The sequence below is a fragment of the Neofelis nebulosa genome, chromosome 2, assembly GCF_028018385.1.
Source record: "Neofelis nebulosa isolate mNeoNeb1 chromosome 2, mNeoNeb1.pri, whole genome shotgun sequence".
Taxonomy (NCBI): Eukaryota; Metazoa; Chordata; class Mammalia; order Carnivora; family Felidae; genus Neofelis; species Neofelis nebulosa.
The window spans coordinates 2,422,811-2,449,480 of NC_080783.1; the positions used below are offsets into that span (position 1 = coordinate 2,422,811).

A 26,670-nucleotide genomic window follows, 5' to 3' on the forward strand; every position below is an offset into this window, starting at 1 on the left:
TGACCCCTCTTTACAAAGCATTCATGACCAGGGCACCTGGGTGGCTCAGTCAGTTAAGCGATAGACTTCAACTCAGGTCATGATCTCAGCTCAGGTCATGATCTCCTGGTTTGTGAGTTCGAGCCCACGTCGGGCTCTGTGCTGACAGCTCAGAGCCTGGAGCCTGTTTTGGATTCGGTGTCTCCCCCTCTCTCTGCCCCTTCCCCGCTCATGCTGTCTCTCTTGCCTTCAAAAATAAATAAACATTAAACAAATTTATAAATAAAACAAAATTAGACTACATTTTCAAGTAGCTCTTTCTAATACTTCCCTCGTCATTTTTCAGATAAAATTTTGCACGTAACAGTAACCCCCACAAGATGAATCGCAACTGTTCAGAGACACGGCTCACACAGAAAGTGAGTTCAGCATCCATGTGCACTTTGGAAAAATAGAAGATAGAAGGTTCCTCATCCCTATGTGGATAATCTGGCTTAGGGGTGAAAATGCACCCGTATAAAACACGATGATCCTTTCTCAGTCCCCTAAAGTCATTGACGACTCTGACATTCACTGGCTGGCCACCCTTGCTCGTCCTTTCAGAAGGTTAGATTTTTCTTGCCTGTTTTAAATAGCAAGGCCGCTATATGTTTGAAGCCCCTTTTATTTTATTTTTTAATGCAACAAAGCTAACACAAACCAGCTCTCGGGGTTTGTAGGAAAATCGCTGTATTTCTTTTCTCAAGTCATTGGATCCGATCCCATGTCCTCAGAGACACAGCAGGGACTGAGTCTGTCCCACGAGGCATGTGTTCATCAGCATTAAAGGACCTCATGGAGGCACTGATAGAGTATGTTTGCATTAACTAATCATTTCATGTTCCCCTGAATATGTTTTAATTGAACACGACAATATGATGGGTACAAGGGGACTTCCAAAAACTTCTAGAAGAAGCTGACTTATGGTCATTCGAACAGGAAAAACATCCTTCTAAATTCTTTAAAATGGCCAAGTTAACTTTACATCTCAAAACGTACTAGGTAATCTATTTCTCTCTCTGGTCTTTCAATTTCACGTTTCAAGAAGCACGTTTCTACCTGAGGGGGAGAAAGAGGCCATTCTCTCTCTCCGGTTAGCTCAAAAATACTCCAAGTTTACAGTGATGGGTTTCATCAGCTACCACCCCGCTGGTTTCTAAGGTACGAGCTCTTTTTTATTATTTTTACCCTAATGCTAATAACAGCAGGTCCAAAGACAGGTGAGGAAATTTTGTGAGAGCAAGCTGCTATAAATTTTCAGACTCCCGGTTGTCCCCAGACGTGAGCCAGCAGCCTGTCTGTTCCATGCAGGTCTATACCCGGAAGGCCCAAGAACACTCCTGTGGGAGCACAGATCTGCTGGAAAGATCACCAGCACAGCTGGGGAGGTGGCTTCTCGGTCTTCATTATTAATGATCTCTAAGACTGCCAAGTCCAGGCAAGTATTTGGTGACAGAATGTGTCCGGCTGGGGGGCAGAGGACGTGGGACAGTGAGGGCCAGCGACAGCATCCCCAAGCTCGGAGTAGGAAAGTGCATCACTTCTGCCTTATTTTTCCTTTCAAATTGCCTCCCAGAAATGGTGGACACCCTATAAATATCCCCTGGGCAGATGCATGGGAGGAAGGGCCAGTGGTGAGAAGGGGGTCAGGGGAGTCGGGGGATGAGCGGAACTCTTTGACCCTCATTCAGAACCAGGTGCTCCGGAAGCCTGCTGCTGCGGGGCGGTCCCTGCACAGAGTTCCTGAAGCTTCCACGCCCATGCTCAGCTCATTATCTCTGCTCTTTATCTGCAGGCGGAAATGGGAGCGTTGTGTGCAATGCTAGCTCCATAAATAAATGTTGAGGTCTAATTGCCGAGTGGGCACCTGCCCAGAAGGCTGTGGAACACTCTCTTGTCTCTTTCATCTCTGGTTGCGGCTGGCCCAGGGGGTGCATGAAACCTTGTGCTTTCTGCTTTCGGAGGGGGGCTCTGGTGGCCTCCATTCACTTTCCCACTTGAGAAATATTTACTTTGTACTAATTGGTCCCCCTCTTGGCAGCCTTGGTGCAATGGTCACAATTTTTGACTTGAGACTGAGTCCTGTGGGAAGAAGAGAAGGTGTCAGCATAGCTCAAGGGCAAAGAGCTAAGGGATAAGGGCACTTAACATTCTAGAACCTTCTCCCCACATGTCATCGGGTCCCAGAACAAAGAGGGTCCTCAAAGCCCCTGACAAGTGCTCCTCCCACCATCTTTTCTCCCCAGAGAAAGGTTTCTGACACTTTCTGACACAAGATTCTTGGGCAACATTTCTCGCCATTTGTTAAACCACAGTGCACCTTGAAGTCAAAGGATTCGTTTCCTTCCAGGGTTTTAATTTTTTAAACATCCATTATTTTGTGGTGCGTATAAAGCAGTACTCGCAGTAGGAAGCTTGGAAACTACACACAAGTGTGAAGAGGGGACTAGAAGTCTCCCACAACGTACCGCTAAAACACCACCAAAAACATCGCCAGCTGTGCGCTCTTTAAAAGAACCTGTGAGCATCTTCCGTCTACAGCAACATAATCTTTTTTTTTTTTTGTACTTAACATTATCCCATGTACGTTTTCTTTTATTAAAAACTCTTGGGAAACAGTTTATATTGACTGTATAATATTTCATTGCTTAATCTTCCTTTGTTAATTTAAACATGTAACTCTGATAATGGCTATTATAGTTATTCTCAGATTTCACTATTATAAGGGAGGTGGTGATGAGTATCTTCATGCCCAAATAATTGTCTCCATTTTTTACTATTTCTTTAAAGTAGGTGATTCAGCCTGGCATTCCTGGGTCAAAGACAATGGACACATGATCACTTTGAATACACTTCACACACTCTCTGAAAGTGTCCTTACAGTTTGTATCCCCATCCCTGTCATAACCCAGGCATTCACCCTGCCCCCAGAGCAGGACATGACCATTTTTAAAATCATTCTCTGCTTAGGGGTGCCTGGGTGGCTCAGCTGGTTAAGGGTCCCACTCTTGGTTTCAGCTCAGCTCATGATCTCATGGTTTGTGAGTTTGAGCCCCACATCAGATCCTCTGTCTCCCTGTCTCTCTCTGCCCCTCCCCTGCTTGCTCTCTCTTTCAAAAAGGAATAAACATTTACAAATTCATTCATTAATTAATTTGATTTTAAAAGTCTCTGCTTCTGATAGCTTATTGTCCTGATCTGCGTTTCTTTGACCATCATCAATGTTAAACTCATTTAAAAAAAAATTTTTCTTAATCTTTATTTTTGAGAGAGAGAGAGACAGAGCATGAGCAGGGGAGGGGCAGAGAGAGAGTGAGACAGAATCCGAAGCAGGCTCCAGGCTCTGAGCTGTCAGCACAGAGACCGACGCGGGGCTCAAACTCATGAACTGTGAGATCATGACCTGAGCCGAAGTTGGACGCTCAACCGACTGAGCCACCCAGGCGCCCCGAACTCACTTTTAATTTATGCATAACGCATGCCACGTTTTGTATTATTGTTACTTAAAATGTTACGTCTTCACTCTAATGATGGTAGCTGTACGAGGCAGATAGTTGGTGTCTTTTCCTACATAGCTAACCAACTGTATGAATACCACTTAATGACTAATCTCCCCAGTCTTGACTGCTTTGTGATGCCTCCTTTTGTCAAGTGCCCACTTCTCGTCTCTGGGCCATCTGTCCTGCTCCTTTCGTCTGTCTGTCCCAGATCTGCACTGACCAACGTAATGCCGGTAGGTCTTTACCGTGTTCTGATGTCTGGTCTACCCTGGAGACTGGCAGAGCTGTTGCTCCCTTGTTGTATGTCTGCCCTTTTATCCAGGTCGCCTTGAAGATTTTTCTCCTTGGTATTTGGCAGTTCGCTATGCTCTGTCTTCATATGAATTTGCTTTATTTAGCCTGTCTAGGATTTCAGGATGTTTCTAAATCATAGCACTTACACCTTCCTTCTGTTCCAGAAAATGTTCAGGCGCCATCTCTGTAAACACTGCATGTTCCGAAGCCCCCCTGTTGCCTTTCTGGAGCTCTACAGGGCGCATATTTAAACTTCTTATTTTTTTTTCTATGTCTCTGAATTTCCAATTTGTATTCCCATGTCTTCATCTCTCGGTATTGCTTGCTGCCGAGCGACCAGACTTTTTCCACTTGGTGATTTCTCTCTTCAGCTACATCATGTCTATTACTGGAAGTTATTTTCTTCTTTCTATTTCAGTAACTGGGGTTTCTATTTGATTGCTTTTCAGATTTTATGTTTGTTTCATAATTTCCTGTTCTTATTTTGCTTTCCTTTGGGTCTTGGAGTATGTAAAGTATCTTTACTTTAGAGTTTCATTCAGATTATTCTGGTACATCTGGTTCTTTGGGTGTGAATTCTTCTGCTCGGGGGGATGAGTTCTGTGATCTGTCTTGGTTGATGCTCACTGGACTTAGCCACAGCAAATTCTTGTCTGTGAGCTTGGTTTTCAGCATGGTGTTTGTGCACTCCAAGAGCAGTGTGAATTTGGGCCTCACACAAGCACAAAGCATAGCCTTATAAAAGTTTTCCTCTAGACCATGACCTGGGGCCAGAAGCACAGATTTTTCTGCTCTGTCCTTTCTAATTTCTCATCTGCTCGATTCAAATAAGAGTGTTTCCAGATCCTCACTGTTCATGGTCACTTGTGGCCTCTGCTACCACAAAGCCTCCACAACCCCCTTGGGAGTGCACAACCCCAACCCCTGCTCAGTGCTGTAGCTGCCAATTTTCTTCTTTATTTCTGGGAGCTGGAGATTTTCCTTTCTTGCTTTCTGTCTTGGCTCAATATGTTAAGGCTAAATCAGCAGTTCTAAGTGTTTGGAGCAGACATGGACAAATCTCATGACTGCCGCATCCTTTGGAATGACCAGAAATTTACTCAGTTATTGTGGATTGAAGCATGGTCATATCTACATGGGCTGATTCTCTCCTTCTCTTCCCTGTCTATCTTCCTGTCCCTTCTTTTCCTCATCTGTTGAAGTCATGTCCACTTCTACCAGAGGCCCCTATTTTAATGAAATGAGAGAAATCCTGTAGGAATTTCTACTTGAATTAATTTAGAAGGAGTTTATGTTTTTATGATATTTAGTCTTCCTTAACTAGAAACATGGTATAATCAGTTCCAAGTATCATGTTCCTTCTTCTGTCCTTTACTCTATGCCTCCTTTCTACCTTTCCTCTTTCCTCCTTTCATTACTCCCTTCCTCCCTTCCTCCCTTCCTTCCTTCCTTTCTTCCCTCCCTTCTTCCTTCCTTTGTTTCTTTCTTCCTCTTTCCTTCTTTCTTTCCTTTTTCCAAAATAGTCATTAGATGTGGAAGTTACTCTGGGTAGTGAGTGGCGGGTCCTCTTGACTTGCATGCACAGGTCTTTGCAAACAGCTCAGGAACATTTTCTTCTATCATAACCTTCATTGGCCTTTTCTACTTCCTCTTTTTTCCATGGGTTGGATCTTTATCCTCTGTCTTCTGTGTCTATCATTTTCTCGCTCATAATTTTCTTATCTGCACTTTGAGATAACGTTGAAAATCTTGTTTTCTTCACTACAGACTCAGTTTTCTGCAGGTGAACAGTCTTCACTGCCTCATTGCTGACTCCCTCCTCCCAGGCGGTGCAGACCCAGAACCGGGGAGTAAGCGATGACCAGCAGGTGTCAGTGACTTTCCTCTCTTACCTCACCCCACGGCTCTTGGAGGGAAAACAGGCTTCGGTCCTCACTTTTGTTTCTCTGTCCACGTGCCCAGCAGCTCCTCCTGACTCCTACGTGTCCTCTGTATCACACCTGCACTGCTCACAGCAGTCCCCAAAGGACTTCAGGGTCAACCCATAGCCTCAAGGAAACAATCTGTCTTACAATGAGTGTCTCTCAAATGCCCAGAGTCCAGAAGATGGGGTAAAGCCTGTCTTTACTCTCTTGTTGAAGTGTCTTTTAGTTCTTGGAACTGCCTATCTGAGCCTCTATGAGTTTCGCTTCCCCTGAACTGCACCTCTGTATAGATGCTTGTCTGCCTCTGCCTACCTCCCCCTTCCTAAAGATCACACACACACACACACACACACACACACACACACAATGATAAAACTAATAAATTAATTCAGCAAAATTGCAGGGTATAAGATCAACACACAAAAATCAGGTGCATTTCTATACACTAACAATGAAAAGTCCGAAAGTGATATTAAATAAACAATTCCATGTATAAAAGCATTGGAAAGAATTAAAGACTTAGGAGGAGAAAGACTTGCACCCTGAAAACTACAAAATGTGGCCACCAAGCTGCACTTGGAAATGGTGAAGACAGTATACTTACAAACTCGACTGGTCTTACTAGTAATTGACGTTAATCAAATTTGTATGCCTGGCACTCCATGAGCCTGATCCAGGCCCTTCCTCACTTAATGCAACACGAAGGCATAAGTGTCCTCTGGAGGACCCAGCCAGGGCCCTGTGTCCAGGGAGCGGCCGGCCTCAGGGTGGCTGCCATCTCCCCTCCGTGATGGGCAGCCCAACTGGGCCTCCATGACTACAGGTCAAGTCTTGGGAAAGCTTCTTAGTCACACTGGCCCTGATTTCCTCCCATCTCTGTTGGGATTTTTAGAAAAGGAGATAATGGATATTATTTTGATTTATTCCTCTGTAGTTACAAATTTGTTATTTCCATTTAATGCAGGGGTGCCTGGGTAGCTCAGTCGTTGAGCGTCCTACTCTGGCTCAGGTCATGATCTCACAGCTGGTGGGTTCAAGCCCCGCATCGGGCTCTGTGCCGACAGCTCAGAGCCTGGAGCTGCTTCAGATTCTGCATCTCCCTCTCTCTCTCTGCTCCTCCCCAGTTCGCACTGTGTCCCTGTCTCTCTCAAAAATAAATAAATGGTAAAAGGTTAAAAAGGCCAGAAACTGTTTAATGTGAAAGCAACACATGTTGACTGTTGAAAAATACACAAAATAATAGATTTTTTTCAAAAAAGAATGACTCCTCCAGAATCCCACTTCCAGAGATAGTGATTGTCGACTTCTCAGAGGACACCCCTCTTTCCTCCCTTATATATTGTTTTTATGCAACAGAAAGGTGGTCATGATTTTTGAAAGCTTGCTTCTGAAATGCAAAGTCACACTGTTTCCCTCTTTCCGTGTCATCAGACCTCCTCCCGATGTCTACACAGCATTCCTTTGTAGTGTGTACTGTGTCTCATTTCCATCTGCTGGGGGCTATGCCCACCCCCAATGACTGAGGCCAGGTCGCTCTGACATTTCACACTCAGGTCGTTTCTAACTTTTTATTACTATAAACAAAACTGCAGTGACCACACTTCCAGCTACCTATCTGCACACGTTCATGAGGATTTCCTTAGGTTAGTGCTTTAGAAGGAAATGGCTGGATTAAAGCACATGTATAATTGTACAGCCTTTTTTTTTTTGAAGGTCAAATTGGAAGGGGCATTTTAAAAAGTTGGCTCCATTTTCAAACAGAGAAGACAGGCTCGTTACTCAGGACACATCACTTCAGAGGAGGCCAGGGGCTGCATGACCACGGAGGGTGGTCCTGTGTGAGGACCCAGGGGCAGAGCACTGCTGGGACTCTCTTGCCCCTGTTTCTCTGGGTCCATGAGTTCCAACTTTCTCACCTGCATTTTGTCTTCTTTCACCCAGTTGACGTTGGCCACCTTGACCTTGGCCATCAACAGCATGCTGACTCACCTGTGCCTGCACCTCCCAGTAGACCAGCACCACCTGCATAGATACATTCAGCCCGGCTTTGTTGAGGGCTATGTCTGCCCCCATGACCCAAGGCCCCTCTGGACCACTGGTTCATGTAGGGGAGGATGAGTTCCCCAGAAGGAGAGACTACGGTTCCCAGGAAAGGGAGGAGGGCTGAAAAGGCAAAAAGACAGACTCCCACAGTTGGTCCACATTTAGAATTGGACACCAGTTCTCCCAAGGTTTCAGAATAACCACTGAGTTTATTCGTTATGTGAAAAAAGTTTGCTGATGGACTGTTGGTGTCATGTGTAGAGTCCGTTGACGTCCTTCATTCATGACCCAGAATTTGTCCAGTCCTGATTCAGGTGTAGTTTACATTGGGTAAAATCTACCCTACAAAGGACAAACTTGACATATAGCTCCATAACCACCGGCACAATCAAGATGGAAAACAATTCCACCATCATTTAAAATTCCTAACCTATTCTTTTTAATCAAGAAGACATAGCCAGTGGTTCATCAGAAACAGAGATTTAGGGGCACCTGGTGGCTCAGTAGGTTAAGGGTCTGACTCTTGATTTCAGCTCAGGTCATGATCTCACAGTTGATGGGTTCAAGCCCCAAGTCAGGTTCTGCGCTGAGGGCATGGAGCCTGCTTGGGATTCTCTGTCTCCCTCTCTCTCTCTCTCTCTGCCCCTCCCCTACTCTCACTCTCTCTATAAAACTAAATAAATAAACTTACAAAAAGAAAGTGAAATTTAGTTTCAAAACATTTAATATGTAAAAATATTTAATATACAGTTAGTTACCTTTCATTACATGTACACTGAATTTGTTCAAATGGGGGGATAGCAGAAAGTGTGTGTGTGTGTGCGTGTGTGTGTGTGTGTGCATGCACGCTCACACACACACGTGTAATTCCAGCAACACTAATTCAATAAATTGCCTTCAAAAGCCACTCAAGTATTCTGTCTCCTGCCAATGTGTTGTTCACAGTCCCACATCTTTGAAATGCCCACCCAGGTTGAGCTGAAAGTCCCTTTCCAGAACAGTAGGACGGGGTGGGAGTTCGGCTGGGAGATTGGAAAGGTAGTAGCGTGGGGAGAAAGGTCACAGAGTGATGGGGCGGGGAGGCTTGGTGAGGAGCTGGTGCAGAGCGGGGCTAGGGCAGAGCAGAGGGTCCAGGAGGAGGGCAGACAATGTGGAGAGCAGGCAGCATGGGGCCAGGCTGCTGGAAAGCTCCTTGCCACCTTGATTTTGTCTCTCTCCAAAGCCCACCTGTGATCACACACAAGCTCTTTTCTGCAAACACCCTCCCCATGAAGCAGAGTGAAGTTGCAAGCACTTCCAGAATGTAACCGCAGCACCAGTTACCTAACCTCTCGGGGTAAGTTACTTTAAACTGATAATTTTGTGATCTCAAAGAAGGGTAGTATTTAGAGCCAGAAGGGAAGGGAATCAAGCCTCAGTTTCAGTGACAGCGCTAGAATGAATGTGGGCATCCCAGGAAACCCTGCTCCTTGTGAGTCTGCTTTTCCTTGGACTAGCGTCCAGACCCACCATGTGGAATTCAGGACAACATCAACAAATTACACAGCTGAGTCCTCTGTGTATTTCCTGTGTTCCTGTAGGACTCTGAGTATTTTACATGGATCAATTCGTGTAATCCACACCATGTAGGTGGCAAGCATTAGTAAATATCCATTCCACAGGTGAGAAAATGTATATAAAGAGGAGGCCACCTGCCCAGAAATTCACAGCTGGTAAAGCGTGTAGCTGGGGTCTGAGCCAGAGTCTGCATTTGTAACCACTACCTAACCCCTCTTTCAAGGGCAAGAGCACAGGGGAGACAGAAAGATGGGTTGGAAACCATGAATGTAGACATTCATTTATCATCTCCAAGGAAAGATGTTCCCCATATATAAAGTGAGAAGAACACTTTATAAATCTATATATATCCATAAACAACAACAACAAAAAAAAGTCATCCAATTCAAAAATGGGCAAAAGACTCAAACAGGCATTTCTCCAAAGAAAATATGCAATGGCTGATAAGCACATGAAAAGACACTCAACCTCAGTAATCATTAGGGAAATGCAAATCAAAACCATGACAAGATGCCACATCTCATGCATTAGGATGACTATTAAAAAAAAAACAAGCAAACAAGAACCCAAAATAAGAACTGTTGGCCAAGGAGAGAAAGCGACACAGGTGTTTGTCAGTAGATAAATGGATAAACAAAATGTGGTACAGGATGGAACAGAGCATTAGCCTTAAAAAGGAAGGGAGCTGGGACACAGGCTATAACATGGACGAATCTTGAAGACGTATGCTACACGAAATAAGTCACACATGAGAAAAATACTGTATGATGCCACTTCTGTGAGGCACATAGAGTAATCACATTCAGAGAGACAGATGAAGGATGTGGGCATTGGGGGCTGGGGGAGGGGCAGACAGTCTGTGTTTCATGGCGACAGAGTTTCTGTTTGGGAAGATGAGAAAGTTCTAGAGACGGATGGTGCTGATGGCCACACAGTTTTACATGAATGTACTTAATGCCCTTAAACTGTGTACTTTAAAATGGTTACAATGGTAAATTTTATAGGTAATGTGTGTGTTTTATCACAATAAACACTCTGTCAAATCGTGAGCCCATTTGCAAGTGACAGAGGGGGAGGGAAGAAGAGGTTTTTATGGACTCTGGTAGGAATTGCCTTCCTCATATTCTGTCCACTTTCTGCACATTCCCAAGGACTTTTATGACAACCAGAGGTCATTTTCACAATCAGGAAGAGAGCAAAGGTCACTTACAGACATCTCCTTTCTTCCCACTTCTGTCCCTCCCTCCCTCCATTGGCACCTGGTTCTGTTTTTCTTGATTGCTTGTCCCTGGAGGTGGCAAAGATATTATTAGACCCGTGTTTCAGACAAGAAAATAAAGATTCCGGGAAACAAAATGAATCACACAAGATCAGCAGCTAGGTGGGAAAGCCTGGAACCCCTCGAGGCCCCGCAGGGGACATCAGACCCCCACCACCACCACCCTGCTGTCCCCCAGAGACTGGGACCACTGGCCCCTAGGCCCTTTCACTGTCTCTACCGTACACCTACGATGTGTTTGTTTCAAGCCCCTGGAGCCCATGCCACCAGGGCCACTGTGAAATGACGCTGGTGGTCGTGACGTCCGGGGTGTGGCTTGTAGCGTGCAGGCTCACCACCACCTGTGACTCGGGGCTGCACTAACCTGGCCACAAACACGTGGGACAGAAACCCTCTTCCGACCTCGTCATCCAGAGAACTCAGGCTTTGCCTCACTTCCGGGCGTTAAGGGCCAGCGCGGGAGGTGGGAAGCCGGCAGCCTGCGCCTGTGGCTCATGGCCCTCTTGGGATCCCCAGAGGCCTTGGGTGCCTTCCGTATCCATGTTGTCCCTGGGCCGAGGCCTCCTGCAGAGCCCCGGGGCCACATGTCGGCTCCTGTCCCCACCACGCAGACACTCTTCTCCCAGCACGTGCTGACTCACTTGACCAGCGACCCCTGGATCCTCGCGCTGCACTTTCAGAATGGCCTTTTTTTGGGAACGGGACACCGGGGCGGGGGGGGGGGGGGGCGCCGCTATACAAATGATCTGCTTTGAGTGAGATCGACGTACCCCATTTACAAATCTGTTATCTTTTCTTAGTTGTCTCTTGTAGATGCCACAAATCACAACCGTTTACACCCCATCTCTCACGTTTCTCACCTGCGTCGTAAGACACTTCCACGCGTCACGCTGGCCACGGGCTGTATTTGACAGGCTCTGCCTGTCTCCGAGCCGCATGCTGGGCCAGGCTGCCCGGGGCCCGCAGGCGGCCTTCAGCTGTGCCGTGTTCCCCAGCAGGGAGAGACTGAGCCTGGGTGGTCAGGAGCCCACAGGCGGGGCGGCCCCCAGCCGAGGACACTTGTTGGCCGGTCCCTGGCCTCTTTCCCAAATTTTGCTCCTTCCTGGATGTTAGCAGTGACAACATCTCCCTCTTCAACAGAAAACAAAACAAAACAAAACAAAACAAAACAGGACCTGCCCTTCTTTAAAAAATAAAACCAACTGTCCTTTCCAGGTCATACCGTCCAGGCCTGAGCTGGGTTAATTCAGATCTTTCTGAAGAGACCTCTAACCATATCCCATTTCTGTAGACATCGTTGACAGAGTTAACGGAGTTTTCCTCTTCTTTTTTAAGTTGCAAATGCTTAAAATTCTGTTGGCCTTTGAGCTCCCAAGGGGATTCCCCATCTCCAGCCCCCATGTGCCGTTGCCATGGTGATCTCTCCTTCCCTTTAAAGTCTGGAATGCCACATTCCATAAGATTTGCACAGAAAGTTGCTTGATCATACGCAAAGGCCTGTCTGTCAGTCTCGAACATTCTGTATCAATAAACACTCCGAGACCCTCTCTCTGCCTTGCCGTAAACCTTCAGGCTTTGAGACTCATTTGGGAGATTCTGGAGGAGCCCGGGGAAAATAGAGCCCCCGCTGGGTACAGGACGGATTGTCTCCTGATTCCCGCCCGTGGCATGCTAGCGATTGAAACCATTATTCCAAGAAGGGGAACACTCACTACAGAGCAGTGGCAAAATTATATGTGTAGTTGACCCCTGTGCTGGGCTCAAAATACTGAGTTTTACGCGGACACTGAGGCCATTTAACATTTAAAATATTAAAGCACATTTAAATCCTCAAATGAATAAGTGACTTTAATTACAGAAAAAACTGGACTTCGAGGAAATTATGGTTATTTGCTGGAGGAAAATAGCCTCTAAGTCGCCTTTATGACTTAATGGTTGGTAATTTTTGAGGGACTATTCTCTTCTCTAAGCCTGTGTGTTCAAACATTTTCTGAAACAGGGATGGGACTAATTGCTCTCCAGTAAAAAATTGTTCCCTATTTTGTGTTCCCTATTTCAGAGGGATGAAAATAAACAAAAGATACAATGTTTCTTTGTACAGAGACCCAGGCTTTGTCAAAAAAAGAACTCCTGCAATCAAAATAAAGCACCAGGAATAGAACTGATGCTTTGTTACAGTAAAACAAAATTCCTCTGCATTGAATAATGATGGATTTTATGTTTGTTACTAAGCAGAGATTTTTTTTTTTTTTTTTTTTTTTTTTTTTTTAAATTCCAGGAGTCTGTCCTTCATTGTGTGCGACCGGGCTCTCCGTGATATTGAACAGTGAGGTGTCAGCAGCTGATTAAAGGCGAGCCGGGGAGCCCAGCTGATTACACGGAGCCCTCGGCTGGCGGCCCCGGGGCCGGACTGGACCGGGGCCGACAACACCTGTAGATTTACGGGCAGGAGCAGAGCTGGGGCCCGACCCGGGCCGAGCGCTCTTGTAATGAATCCAGAAAACGTACACAAACCCGTTTCCCCTCAAAGATAGAGGCAACGTGGCAAGGTTTTCAGATGTGGGGGGTGTGTTGGGGAGGGGTCCCCACAGGTGCGCCCACCGCCTCCAACCTGCTGGGAGCACTTGCACAGTACAGTCAGAGGCCGTGCTTCCGCTCCGGTAGCCAGTGCCAGAAGACGCGGACGGAGTTAACGCATCCCAGTCTGAGCAGCGAGAGCGGGCGGACTCGTGCCTGCACACAGACGGCCGTCCTTCTCCAAACATCAAGGGCCAGGTAAATGCAGAGCCTCTGCGGATGTGCTTACTTCGTGTGTCACCGCCTGGCATGGCACATGAGACCGGCCTCCTACCACTCGCTCCTGCCACGCTGTCTTCTCCTTAGGAGAGACACTTCCCGGGACGAGGCTCAGCAAACAATCAGTGGTCCCAGACCTGATGTCTCATAAACCTGTTGTCATATAATGAGTCGATGGGCCCAACACATTCATTTTAAAACACCGCGGGCGTGTATCTTGGAAGAAATGTTGCAGTCTGCAGTGACTGTGTTCGTGTGTCCATGTGTAAGTAAGGACGTGGGTGTTGTGTGAGAATTGTGCACTCTCCAGAATTAGAGAAAAGAAGTGATTCTCAGTTCTACAAATGTTTAGAAGCAGAGACCACTGTTTCCGTTGCTAATTTAATGCAGGGTTTTTTAAAAACTGTCTTATACCTTTAAAAAATTACAGATGGAAAAGATCTTGGTCCTTCCCTTCTAGCTAGACAAATTCAGGAAAACCCAGAGGCTTGGTATAGACATTTTCATCAAAAGTATCACTGTGCTGTGTCAGAAATGCAGCTGAAACAATGGGAAAAGAGGATTTAAACCCTCTCCTTTCTTCTCCTAGAAAACCCTTTTGGGAAGATACACTCACAATTACCAATATTTCTAACCAACACATGAAGTGTAAAGAGAACCTTCAATAAAGTCAGAGATTAAAAAAGAAAAAGATAATGAAAATAAAATTATGCCTAGGCTGACATGGGACTCGCCAATATTTTACTGAGGTTTTGCTCTGTTTTCGTGGTTGCATGCGAGGGTTTGAAAGACTCAAACGTCGCCCAGCTACAGCAAAAGAGAAAGCTGTGTGATTTCAGGAGATCTTTTCCTGCACAATTTAAAATTACTTTTCATTTGTAATTCAGTGCAAAGCTGTCTGGCAAGGCCTCAGCGCCTTCCTCTCTGCTAATAAAGAAGAAATTCACCTAAGCTTCAATTTTGCAACCTGCAGTTTCTAAGAGCTCAAGTAAGTGGAAATTAAAAAGTAATTTGAAAGAAACAATTCCATTAACTACGAAATGGTCTCCATTAATTTTATGACAAGTGAAGGAACCGCCATGAGAACACATTTTTAGTTTTAAAAGTCAGTTTTTAAAAGACTTGAGTGGACTATCATTTCGGTAGGAAAACTGGAAGTTTGTTTTAAAAAGCCCCGTCGCGATTAGCCAAGGCCACAGCTTAAAACAAACTCAGAACTTTAACGTCGCTGCCACAGCCTCCCCCTCCAGACTGCTGAGTGACCAGTTGCACACAGGACGTCCCTGGGTCCCACTGGAAATATTCCTTCTATGGCACTTTCATTTTCCAAAGCAATTTGCTAGAGCTCCTAAAGAGGGAATAATAGCTTTATGGTCCATTGTTGAGGCTTTCCTTAGCGTTCCTGAACTTTTTTTCATCGCACTTACCCTCCATTGGAGGAGTTTGACTGAACTTTGGGTAACCCTCGAGTGCTCAGGCTGCTGGGTTTCGGGGACCCGCGCTTGCCCGGCCAGTGGGGCTCCTGTCCTGGGGGCCGCTGTCCCCGGCCCGGCCCGTGCACGAGTCCTCCCAGGGGGCGAGGAAGGGACTCCGCCCTTGTTTGGACAAAGCATGTTGAGTGAAACCAAAGCAGAGACGACGTTTACCTGTGCTCCCTGAGCTTTCAGGGGCGGGAAGGCACAGTCAGCCCGTTTGCATGGAACACGGTGATCCTGCTGCAGGATTTTAAAGAGAAAATTCGCCAAGGGCAGGGAAATGTGCAAGAGTGACAGCCAGGGCCATGGCCTGACGGTGGCTGGGGACCCGGGGACGTGGCCTGGCCTCTGGGAACGGAAAGAGCCCTCGGTGCCAGTGAGGTCCAGAGCGCGGTGGGTGCAGACGCTAACAGAAAGCAGAGTGACACAGAGACTCGTCAACGTCCCGTCCTGCACATTTACGTTCAGGGAGGACTGGAGGCGAGAGGTAGGAGGAAGCCCAGTTACAGACAGATTCTGTGTTTGCTTTCATGAGAACAGTGCAGAGACAGTGGGCTGAAACACCGAACTCCCCACGGGCCACACCGAGCTTTCTCCAACTCTGCGGCCACCAAATCGTTACCACCCACGCGCCCTCTAAGGACACTCCCGTCTGATGCATTTGGTGGGGATTTGCTCATTTGAGAACCACCTTTTCAGAGAACTGAGAAGTTTTCTGCGTGTTCATATCTGCTGGAAGGACATTTCTTTTCAGGTTCTGGATCCTTCTGAATCCATTTCCAAACTTCAAACAGATCAGATTCCCAGATGCAGCCTGAGCCGGAATGGAAGGAATCCAGGTTGCCCAGGGGTGTTGTGGCCTCCAGTTAGGGTCTCCTGGATGCCTGGCTCCTGGGGTGGGGGTGGGGGGGGGACACGGGTCCACTCGCAGAGAGGGACGTGACTGTTCTGCTGTGGAAACAACTCGAGTGTCCATCCATGGGGGACTGGGGAGCGAATGGAGTCCACCCACACAGGGGATTGTGATTCAGCCTTAAAAAGGACATTGTGCTCAGTGAAATAAGTCAGTGACAAAGGGACAGATACTCCATGAAACCACTTATACACGGGGCATACACTAATCAGATGCACAGAGACAAGAAGAAGGGTGGGTGTCAGGGGCTGGGGGAGGGGACAGGGACTCAGTGTTTCATAGGGACAGAGTTTCAGTTTGGGAAGATGAGAAAGCTCTGGAAACAGATGGTGGTAATGGTTGCACAACAGTGTGGATATACTTAACGCCCTTAAACCCTACACTTAAAAACGTTTAAGACCGTACCTTTTATGTTATGTATATTTTACCACCACAGCAAAAAAAAAAAAAAGAAAAGAAAAGAAAAGAAAATCACAATTTCATTTGTACACCAAAATAAAAAACCCCACCCAAACTCCTAAAGTACTCCATGAGGTCACAAGGCAGCCACCGGTGGCCCCATGTGACGAGGAAGGAGCGGCCAGAAGCAGAGAGCAAACAGATCCCGAGAAAGACCAGGCTCTGGGTCAGGCCCTACTCTTCTCGAGGTCCAGCTGGTGCCTCATCTGTGTGGCCACACGAGCCCGGCTCGTCTGGTCCTGGCACTAGGGCGCCGAGCCAGGCTGGGGCCAGAGATGGTCCCGGCACAGGAAGAGGGCTGGGCAAGGGGAGAAGTGAGCCACCTGCCCACAGGGCCACTCAGATGTCCTCCCTGCAGGCCTCTTACCCCTGAGTCTCCCTGCCCTCCTCTCTGCTGGGGGATCATGTGAAGGGAGCCGGTGCCTGGTGGCGGGAGCCACTCCCAGGTGTGACAGAGCCACGCACAAAGACTGCTCCAGAAACAGCCCAAAATTCGCTGCGTGATCTACGTCCCTCACGCCTCTGGACTTTAGTCTCCGGTAATTTTCACAAAAGGGGGATTTGAACAAGATCCTCTTAGACATTCATTCCAGCTTGGACATTCTGTGATTCTGGACTTCCACCACCATGAGCTACGGTTCTGACATTTTTTTTTTTTTTTTTTTTGGAAAATCGAATGTTCACATTATTCTTTCATGACAGAGGAGAATAACCTGATGTCACGTCCCGCTCGCTTGCAGGTGTGTGTGCATGACATGGACAGAAGGATCAGCCCGGCTCTTCCTGACGGGGAACACATTTCCACTGTGCACGAGCCGTCCTGTAGGAAGTGTCTCGTCTGCGGCGTGACCACAAGAGGGCAGTGCTTGCAGAGGATTTGTGAGCGTGCAGCACAGCCCGTGTGCCGAGGGTCTTTGCCGGAGTATTTCAAGGTCTCTCTCTCTGGGGGCTGGGTGCCCCCTCGGCTTCTCCAAGGGGCTGAGAACGCGGCGGGGCGGGGGGGGGGTGGGGATGCTTAGAACTGACACCACTCAGAACCAGCACAGCTTGCAACCACCAAATGGAATCCGCTCAACGATGAAAATGTCTCGGAAATATTCTAGGGTCAGGTATTGATCACACTGCTGCCAGGCTTTAAAAACGAAATGCCGTGCACCCCAGGCTCCCAGGCTCTGGGGAGGAGGCAGGCCGGGTGGCTGGGGCCACCAGGAGCCTGCATTCATCCCAGTGTGACCTACACGCTGTATCTGAACTGCTGGGCAGGGGAGCGTGTTCAGTCAAAGATGGGAAACCTGAAAGCTAGCCCAAAAGGGGAGAGGAATCAAGGGCTCCCCCCCCCTGCATTCCACTCTCTGGTCTTCATGGCCTCTGCTCTGCTCCAGCCAGAGGGCTATTTGTGTCCTGTGCCCCCTAACTGAACAGGATACCCACCCCTCCAGCTGGGAGTGTGCCCTGTGCCCTGTGTCCTGTGTCCTGATTAATAGTTATGATCTCCCCCCTTCAAGGCTGACACCTGTTCCCCTGACGCAAGCTGCTTTGAAGCCTGTCACCAGCCTGCCCAGGGACCCTTCTGCCACATCTGCTTACCCGAACGTCCTGGAGGGGAGAGTCCCTCCTGACAAGCTGTGTCCGTAGCAGCTGATGAACTGTTGAGTTGGGATGCCAGACGTAGTGAGCAGCTCCCACCTGCCAGGCACTGCCCTAGGCTCCGCATTCGTGGAGACACTTCTGTTTGCCAACTGACTTATGCTAGCATTCTGTCGTCCATTTCCATGGCAGCTAACATTTTTGCGTAACTTTCTCTGTCCCTCATGCTTCCCATCCGATAACGATCTGAAAACCTTGACAAGACGCAGACATGGAGGGTGAGAATTAATGCTGCGTTGGGTGGCCGCGTCCCCACACCACCCTTTTGTTACTGGCCGGCCACTGAGCGGGGCTGCGATGGTGTGGTGCCAGGGGAGACAATGAGGGCACTGCCGGGCGGAAAGAAAGTGTGTCGTGGGGGTGTCTCAACTCAAGTTTGTTTACACCCCCCGTGTAAATGTCTCCTGTTCATTTGTTCATTAAACAAATATTTATTAAAAGTCTACAACATGCAAGACAAAGTTGTTAAGTTCTAAGGGTGTTAGAAGAATAAACCCTACAGGGGCACCTGGGGGGCTCGGTCAGTTAAGCGTCCGACTCTTGATCTCAGCTCAGGCCTTGATCTCAGGGTCATGAGTTCAAGCCCCGCATTGGGCTCAGTGCAGGGTGTGAAGCCTACTTAAAATCAATCAATAAATTAATTAATTAACCCAACAGAGTATCATCAAGTATCATCGAATACCTTCAAGAGTGTCATCGAGGGGAGACCAGGCTCAAGCACAAGTAAGTCGCCAAGACGGTGGCTTCATGCCTTACACTTGGGAAAAACGCCTTCTGCTTGTTACTCGTTTATTCCTGTAAAATTCATGTACTCATTGAATCATGTCATCGATATTCAGCACCTACTGTGCGCCCAGCACCAATGCATGCACTGGGATGTTACAGATGAGACAGATCTAGTGGGGAAGGAGAAGCCAAAATACAACTGAAGACGGTGCCATTGCCCTCTGGTTACGATAGAGTAAGAGGGACCAAACTGACCCTTCTGCCTGAAAAAAAAATAATAACAAGCAAAAACCAGATGAAATAAATGAAAGAGCTGGTGTCAAGACGCTGAGCTCAGGCAACGAAGGACAGTGATCCCTGTGGGCTCGTGGAGAAATGAGGGCTCCGCTGCCCAGCCTGCTGGGTTTTCAGCACAGGGAGCGGGGCCCAGGCATGCCCAATGGGCTTCGCTGCATTGGGAGGATACCGTTGAGAGTGTGGGGAGACCGATGCGGTCCCATTTTGCAGGGCAGAGTGCCAGTTTCATTACCTGACAGCATGCCGCCGATCCACAGAGGCTCGCCTTGAAGCGTTAAGCTGGTTTCTGATCAGCAGATGTGTGTGAAGGAAACTACCCTAGACCAGAAGAAGGATCACCTCAAAGGTTACAGGGCCAGTGCCTGACACTCACACATGTCTGGGAACAGTGGCAGTTCCAGCCAGACTGGACCTTGTGGGTGCTGGCAGAACACCAGCCCCCATCTCCATCATGGAGAATAAGTACCCTGATTAAACAAGGCTCTGATCCCACTTAAAAGCAGGACTCAAGAGGATCAAACTGTTTGCAAGAAACTCAATCACAACCCAGAACAAAGCTTGAGAATATTTACAGGAATCCAAAAATACCCAGCCCCCGACAAGAAGAAATGGACAATACCTGGCATTCAATCGAAGATTATCAGGCAGGTGAAAAAAGCAGACAAATAGGAACATGTAATGAGGAGAAAAGCCAATAAACTTAAATAGACCCAGAAATAGATTCAGATATTAGAATTAACAGGGAAAAAATTAAAACAGTTATCATAACAATATTTCATATGTCCAAAAAGTTAGGTAAAGATAGGGAAGATATAAGAATATTTGAAGGAAAATGGACATAATGCTAAAAAAGAATTTGACCCAAGAAGCTCAATGAAGTTTGGTCATGAGGAAACCACATGAAGCAGACCACACTAAGTCACACTAGAGCCAAACTTCTGGAAACCAGTGATGGGGAGGAAAAATCTTAAAAGAGGCTGGAGAAAAAATGGCATTTTCTGTACAGAGGAGCAAAGACAACATAAGAATAGATTTCTCACCAGAAACTATGTGAGTTGGAAGCTGGTGCAGCTACGTGCTTAAGTTACAAAAACAAAAAGAGAAGTCAACCTAAAATTCTAACCCAACTACAGCATCTTCCAAAAATGAAGGTGAAACAAAGCCTTTTTCCCCCCCAGAGAACAAAAGGTGAAAAAATTTATCAAAAAAGAAAAGAGGGAAGGAAGGAAGGAAGGAAGGAAGGAAGGAAGGAAGGAAGGAAAGGAGGGAAGGAAGGAGGGAAGGACAGAAGGAGGGAAGGAGGGAAGGAAGGAAGGAAGGGAAGGAAGGAGAGAGGGAAGGAAGGAAGAAGAGAGGGAAGGAAGGAAGGAGGGAAGGAGGGAAGGAAGGAAGGAAGGAAGGAAGGAAGGAAGAAGGGAAGGAAGGAGCAAAGGAGGGAAGGAAGGAAGGAAAGAAGGAAAGAAAGAGGGAAGGAGGGAGGGAAGGAAAGAGGGAAGGAGGGAGGGAAGGAAGGAGGGAAGGAGGGAGGGAAGGAGGGAGGGAAGGAAGGAAGAAGAGAGGGAAGGAAGGAAGGAGGGAAGGAAGGAGCAAAGGAGGGAAGGAAGGAAGGAAAGAAGGAAGGAAAGAGGGAAGGAGGGAGGGAAGGAAAGAGGGAAGGAGGAAGGGAAGGAAGGAGGGAAGGAGGGAGGGAAGGAAAGAGGGAAGGAGGGAGGGAAGGAAGGAGGGAAGGAGGAAAAGAGGGAAGGAGGGAAGGAAGGAGGGAGGGAAGGAGGGAAGGAAGGAAGGAAGGAAGGAAGGAAGGAAGGAAAGAAGGAAGGAGGGAAGGAGAGAGGGAAGGAAGGAAGGAAGGAAGGAAGGAAGGAAGGAAGGAAGGAAGGAAAGGAGGGAAGGAAGGGAAGGAAGGAAGGAAGCAAGAAGGGAAGGAAGGGAAGGAGGGAAGGAAGGGAAGGAAGGAAGGAAGCAAGAAACGAAGGAAGGAAGGAGGGAAGGAAGGAGGGAAGGAGAAGGGAAGGAGGGAAGGAGGGAGGGAAGGAATGAGGGAAGGAGGGAAGGAAGGAAGGAAGGAGGGAAGGAAGGAAGGAAGGAGGGAAGGAGGGAAGGAAGGAGGGAAAGAAGGAGGGAAGGAGGGAGGGAAGGAGGGAAGGAGGGAGGGAAGGAGGGAGGGAAGGAAGGAGGGAAGGAAGGAAGGAAGGAGGGAAGGAGGGAAGGAGGGAAGGAAGGAAGGAGGGAAGGAAGGAGGGAAGGAGGGAAGGAAGGAGGGAAGGAAGGAAGGAAGGAGGGAAGGAAGGAAGAATTTATCAACAGCAGACCCAAAACACGAGAACTGTCCAAGAAAGTTCTTCAGAAGGAAAATGACACCACTGGAAACAAGGGTTGACACAAAGGAATATGGAGGCACCAGAAGTGGTGACTACCTAGTCAATAGGTTAATCTTGTTGTTAGGAGACAAGTGTCTTTAAAATAAAATTGACTGTAAGCAATAGTAGCAGACTTTGGGGTTCACGTGTGTGTGTAAATCAAATGTTTGACCACATCAGCACAGAGGCCAGGAGTGTGGAGGGTGGATGGAAGGCTACCACTGGCCGGTTCTTAGACTCCACCTGAGCGGTCACACCAGGTGACCCCAGGTGTGCAATCTACCCCGAAGTCAACCACGAACATAACATAACAAGGAATTATAGCCAATGAGCCTTATAAGGGGATAAATATAGTCATAAATAATCTAGAAATTGCAGAATAGTTGGTAGATGGGACCAATAGAAAAGGAAGGTGATGGGCTGGAACTGAGCCATCTCAAGAATCACATCGAATATAAATTGTCTAAACGCCTCCATTAAAAGGCAGGTGCTGCCATATTGGATAAAAAGCAAGACCCAAACTATGCTGTTTACCCAAAAAAAAAAAAAAAAAAAAAAAACCCTTCAAATACAAAGACACAAATGGGTAAAAGGTAGAAGGATGGAAAAAAGATAAACCGTGCTGTGCTAACACTAATTTACGCTGCTTTATCACTAGAGTGCTGGGATTAACATCTGACAAAGTCAATTGCAAAGCAAAGAATATTGCCGGGGCTAAAGAGGGTGATTCCATGGCAATAAAGGGGTCAGGTCACCAAGACGTTAAAGACATTAAGAGAATAAAGGAATATTACAAACAATTTATGCGGATCGGTTCGGCGGCTCGGTTTGCCACAGATGAGCCCCCTTGCCCGGAGTGAAAGACGGGGCCACAGAAGCAAGACACCACCACTCACCAGACGCCCTTTGAGGGGAAGTGCCCTTGGGCACCGGTATTTGCAGAACCGCCCACCAGCTCTCAAACTCCAGATCCCAGATGATTAATTGATGGGAAACCGCTGGGGCTTTGTGGTCCTGGGGGCTCAGAAGGAACAGCGGAACAGGAGAGAAGGTGGCTTTGAGACGCAGAGAGCACGCTTTCGGAAATTACGAAGGACTGTGTTTAACTCCGGGACATATCAGTTAATTTTAGGAAGCGTCTTCCGGACTCTCAGCATCACTCAGGAAAACGGAGTCCCTGTAAACGCTGGGGGAATGAGCTGACCATGAAAAATGCTGCTCCTGCCTGTCCCCACCCTCCGTGCGGTGGCTTGTTCCTAGCCCTACGCCAACTCTATCCTGTCCCCTCTTCTATCCCGACCTTGAACCCTAATCTCAGCTTTGTCATCTCCCATTACAGGTCTGTCCAACCGGACCACGGTGCTATCTCCCCCTGGCTCCACCAAAGGCCGCCAAAGACCCGTCTCGGGGACCGCCAGCATCTGGTCGTGCTGTCCCCCAGCACACCGCGTATATCTCTCCACTTTTTATTGTTGTTTGGGCCCTTTCTTGCACCTGCAGCAGCCTCAAAGGCCCAGGCTAGTACGGACCAGGTCGCATTGGTGTATCCTCCCTGCTCTCAGCTGGCAATCAGCCTCCATTGAGAGATGCTGCGGCTGAAGTTCGAGGCTGGGTCAGGCCACACAGTGGCACGTGTGGGGCTGGCATCCAAGCTCAAGGGCATCCACCTGTCTGCGCCTGCAACCCGAGCCTGCATCTGTTGCTCGAGGTGTCCCTTCACAAAAGGGCCCAATGTCACCGGTGCAGGCCACCACATTCCCTCCTCAGCCCCCATGACTGTGAGATCGGCCAGAATTACCCTCCTGCCCTGAAGGGGCGCTGAGGCAGGTGCCCAGTCAGTGTTTGTGCATGAGGGAGGCACTGGCTCTGAGCTGGACTTGACTCAACATAAGAGTAACACTTGGCTCTTTTAGGGGTTCTGTGCAAGAACTGTGTCCGTGCCGACCCTCAGACTCCCCAGAGGGGCTGTACAGGTATTCATAAAAAGCCGGGGGCACCTGGGTGGCTCAGTCAGTTGAGCGTCCGACTTCAGCTCAGGTCATGATCTCCCAGTTGGTGAGTTCGAGCCCCGCGTCGGGCTCTGTGCTGACAGCTCGGAGCCTGGAGCCTACTTCGGATCCTCTGTCCTCATCACTCCCTGTCCCTCCCCCTCTCTCTCTCAAAACTAAACATTTTTTCAAAAGCCCATGAGGGTTGCATGCTTGAACCCGCAAACAGGAGAAAGTGTCCAGGATCTGGACTGAGCAGACCACCTGCCCCCGCTCTCTGCTGTGCAGCATGCGAGCGTAGCCGAGAGGCAGGGGGGGCCGAAGCACAGGAAGGTTTTCTCAGATCAGAAAACGAGAGGGTCTCGGGTGAAGCAGGAAAATGGAGGTTGTCACTCTGTGCCATGCTGTGTCTTCGACGGCACTCCCGTCTTGCAGGGCTGGGCGAATCCACGACTCCTCGGATTGGGGATCCCCTCGCCGCGTGCTTGGGGGGAGCCAGCTGTGGCTGAGACACCTGTCAGGATGGGAGGACCCCCTCCCTCTCACCCCACCTGCCACACCTCCGGGCGGTGACCAGGAGCAGGGCTGCCCGCGTGCTCGCCAGCTTGGGGCTGGCCGACAGTGAGGCTGGGCTGGCAGCTTCAGGACCAAAGGGCCGGCCTCGCTGCTCCCGGGAAAGCAGGGGCCACTCGGACTCTTGTGTCCTGGCAGGAAACCAAATTAGCCGGAAACACCAGGTGTGTTTTTCATTAACCAGGCTGTGCAGCCAGAGACCCACCGTGGGATGCCGGGGGGCCCTGTCGTCTCCCACTCGGGGGCTCCCTGCAACCTCCCCACTCTGTGCTGCAGGAAGCTGCCAGTAAAAGACACAAATTCCCTTAAGAGAGCAGACTTCTGACATGTGACAGCAAAAAGCACAAAGCTCTGCACGGATGAGGGGCTAAAGAAAGGGTACAAACCTGGCTCACCCTCCGGAACATTCTGTGCCAAGTGACACCTGAACCGATGGCTCCCCAGACGGGCCCTAGGCAGGGAAACGTAGGGACGTAGACGCTGGGGCCGAGGCTCTGAGGCCCCGAGTGCCCAGGTGGCCGATGATGCTGCATGAGAGCCGAGGACTGCGGGGCCCAGGCGCGGGGCTGGCCCGTCTCTGGATTGAGCAGCGGGGGGCACCACACATGGACACACGTGTCACAGCTCACGCAGCTTCAAGGCACCGAATGCTGAGCCACTTCTCGGACACTCGTCCCTCTTCCATATAGTGAGCGTCTTTCCTTAAGGGATCTACACTTACCTCGGGGTCCCTGTCGGAGCAAAGCTGGGAACAGCCCGGCTTCCAGGGGTAGAAAGGCAGGCCTCAGGGGGCACCGGGGGCCACAGAGCTCCTTGCACTAGACACGCCAGTCTTCGCTCGGATCGGCGTGCTGGGACACCGTACAACCCACCCGCACCTCTCCGCTGGCCCCTGTCAGCCCCTCTGCAGGCTCCTCCCTCCACAGCCCCGACGGCCAGGGGGACTTCTAAATACACAGGGAGGACCGAACCACCCCCGGGTCCCAAGACCGTCCAGCGGTGCCCAGCATGAAGTTAGCCCAACTCTAGGGCGCTCCTGCCCATCGTCCCTCGTGACAAGGCCCCGCTTATCTCTTTCTTGACAGCGGCTGGAAATTGGTCAGCACTGGTAACTTCCATAGTGACTAGTCTTGATGTGGTCTCTGCTTCCAGGCCTGTGACCCCCACGAGGCCGGGCCGGGCTGCTTCCTCTTCTCCAGCACTGGCACTCTGCCCTGATGCGCTCGGCACAATAAAGACTCGGGGATTCTGCTGATGTTTGTTCGCATCTCTTCCCGGGATGCTCCGCCCATTGGAATGCCTTTTAAAGATCACCTCCCCTGAGAAGTCTTCCAGGATGTCCCCTGGCCCTGGTGTGCTCTCTCACATCACTTCCGTCGCTCCTCTGTGGAGCACTGGGAGCCAGAAGTCTAGGGTCCTTGAGTTCCCTCTGGAGATGCTGCAGCACGAGATGGCGATCCAGCAGTGTGACTGTCTGGGGCCCGGGAAGGCCGGACCTTTGCTGATGCCCGCTGTATGATAAAGCCACAGCCTCTGGATTTCCCAAACTCTGGAGGTCAGGGGTGATGGCGGATGAGGCCTCGCAAGCCTCTTTGGTCCATCAAGCTTCCTGAGGAAGCAGAGGGGACATTGCCTTCCTGAGAGGTCAGAGTCCTGCTCCACGCAGTCCACACGTGCCCACGGGGGCCTGGGCGGGGTGTCTGAAGCGTTCAAGACACAGGCCAGAGCCACGGAGACAGGGAAGGAGCAGCAGACCACAGCCAGCCAGGCCACAAAGTCCCGGGGACCGGAGCTCAGGGCGAGCTTGGCTGTTAGGATCATTCGCGTGTGATGCTTTTCACCCAAACGCTCTCCATATGGCTTCTTGATTGGCTGTGATTTCTTCTGAAAACATTTAGTCTTTTGAAGTATTCGTAACTGTATGGGGGCAGGGGCGAGGGACTCCCTCTTGGCAGTTGTTAGCAGTTTCCGAGGCTGAAATTAGAACTTGGCATGATAGCCGGGGTGGGCGGAGTCCAAGGCCAGAGGTAAATCCCACTTGCTCCTTAATGAGCGCTAACGAAGTGATCAGGGGCTCTGTGTTTCAGGAGAAAGCAGCGACCCTGTCAGAGCACTCAGGCTGGTGTGCAAAGAAGCAGGATGAAAAGCATTACGTACACACGGGTGACAACCAGCTCTGTGCCCGCCCCCCCCCCCCAACCAGAGGGAGGTGTGAGATCCCTGGTGTCATCTTCATTCACTCGGAAGAGAGCCACGTCTTACGGAAATCATGGGGCAGACGAGGTCTACAATTAAAGCATCTTTAAAGAGATTAGGTGCCAGGAGGAGACCCGAAGGCCCCAGCATCCTGCAGCAGCTCCTCAGGGAGAACTGGTCCAGCAGGTGGAGGCCACGGTCGCATCTCCGTGCCCTGGATACCAGCCCCTGGCCTGGTACCTGTAGCCTCCCTGGGCTGCTCCGTGGGAGGGGGGCAGCTGCGGTGGGAAAGAAGAAAACACCAGAGAAACTTGCCACTGGGCAGAAGCACAGCCTGTAATGGGTTGAATTGTGTGCCCCAAATTCATACCGTGCGGCCCTAGTCCTTACTACCTCAGACTATGACCTTATTTGGAAGATCGTTGAGGATGCCATTAGTTTAGTTACTGGATGGTCACACCAAACTAGGGCAGGGCCCAGTCCGATGTGGCTAGTGTCCCTACGAGACGGGAAATTTGGACACACAGCCCACAGGGATGAGGCCACGAGGACACGGAGGCAGAGGCGGCGTGACAATGTCCGCAAGCCAAGAGACACCAAGATGACCCCCTCTGCTCCACCGGCCGT

At 49.3% G+C, this 26,670-nt stretch overlaps 1 long non-coding RNA gene across 1 annotated transcript; it reads right to left on the reverse strand.

The window, feature by feature from the left end:
* Positions 1 to 625: 625 nt before the first annotated feature.
* Positions 626 to 12,005, reverse strand: LOC131494779 (uncharacterized). The gene is made up of 2 exons (XR_009253594.1): positions 11,477 to 12,005; positions 626 to 2,100 (listed from the first exon to the last, which is right to left on the reverse strand). It is a non-coding gene; the product is annotated as an uncharacterized LOC131494779 (long non-coding RNA).
* Positions 12,006 to 26,670: the final 14,665 nt, after the last annotated feature.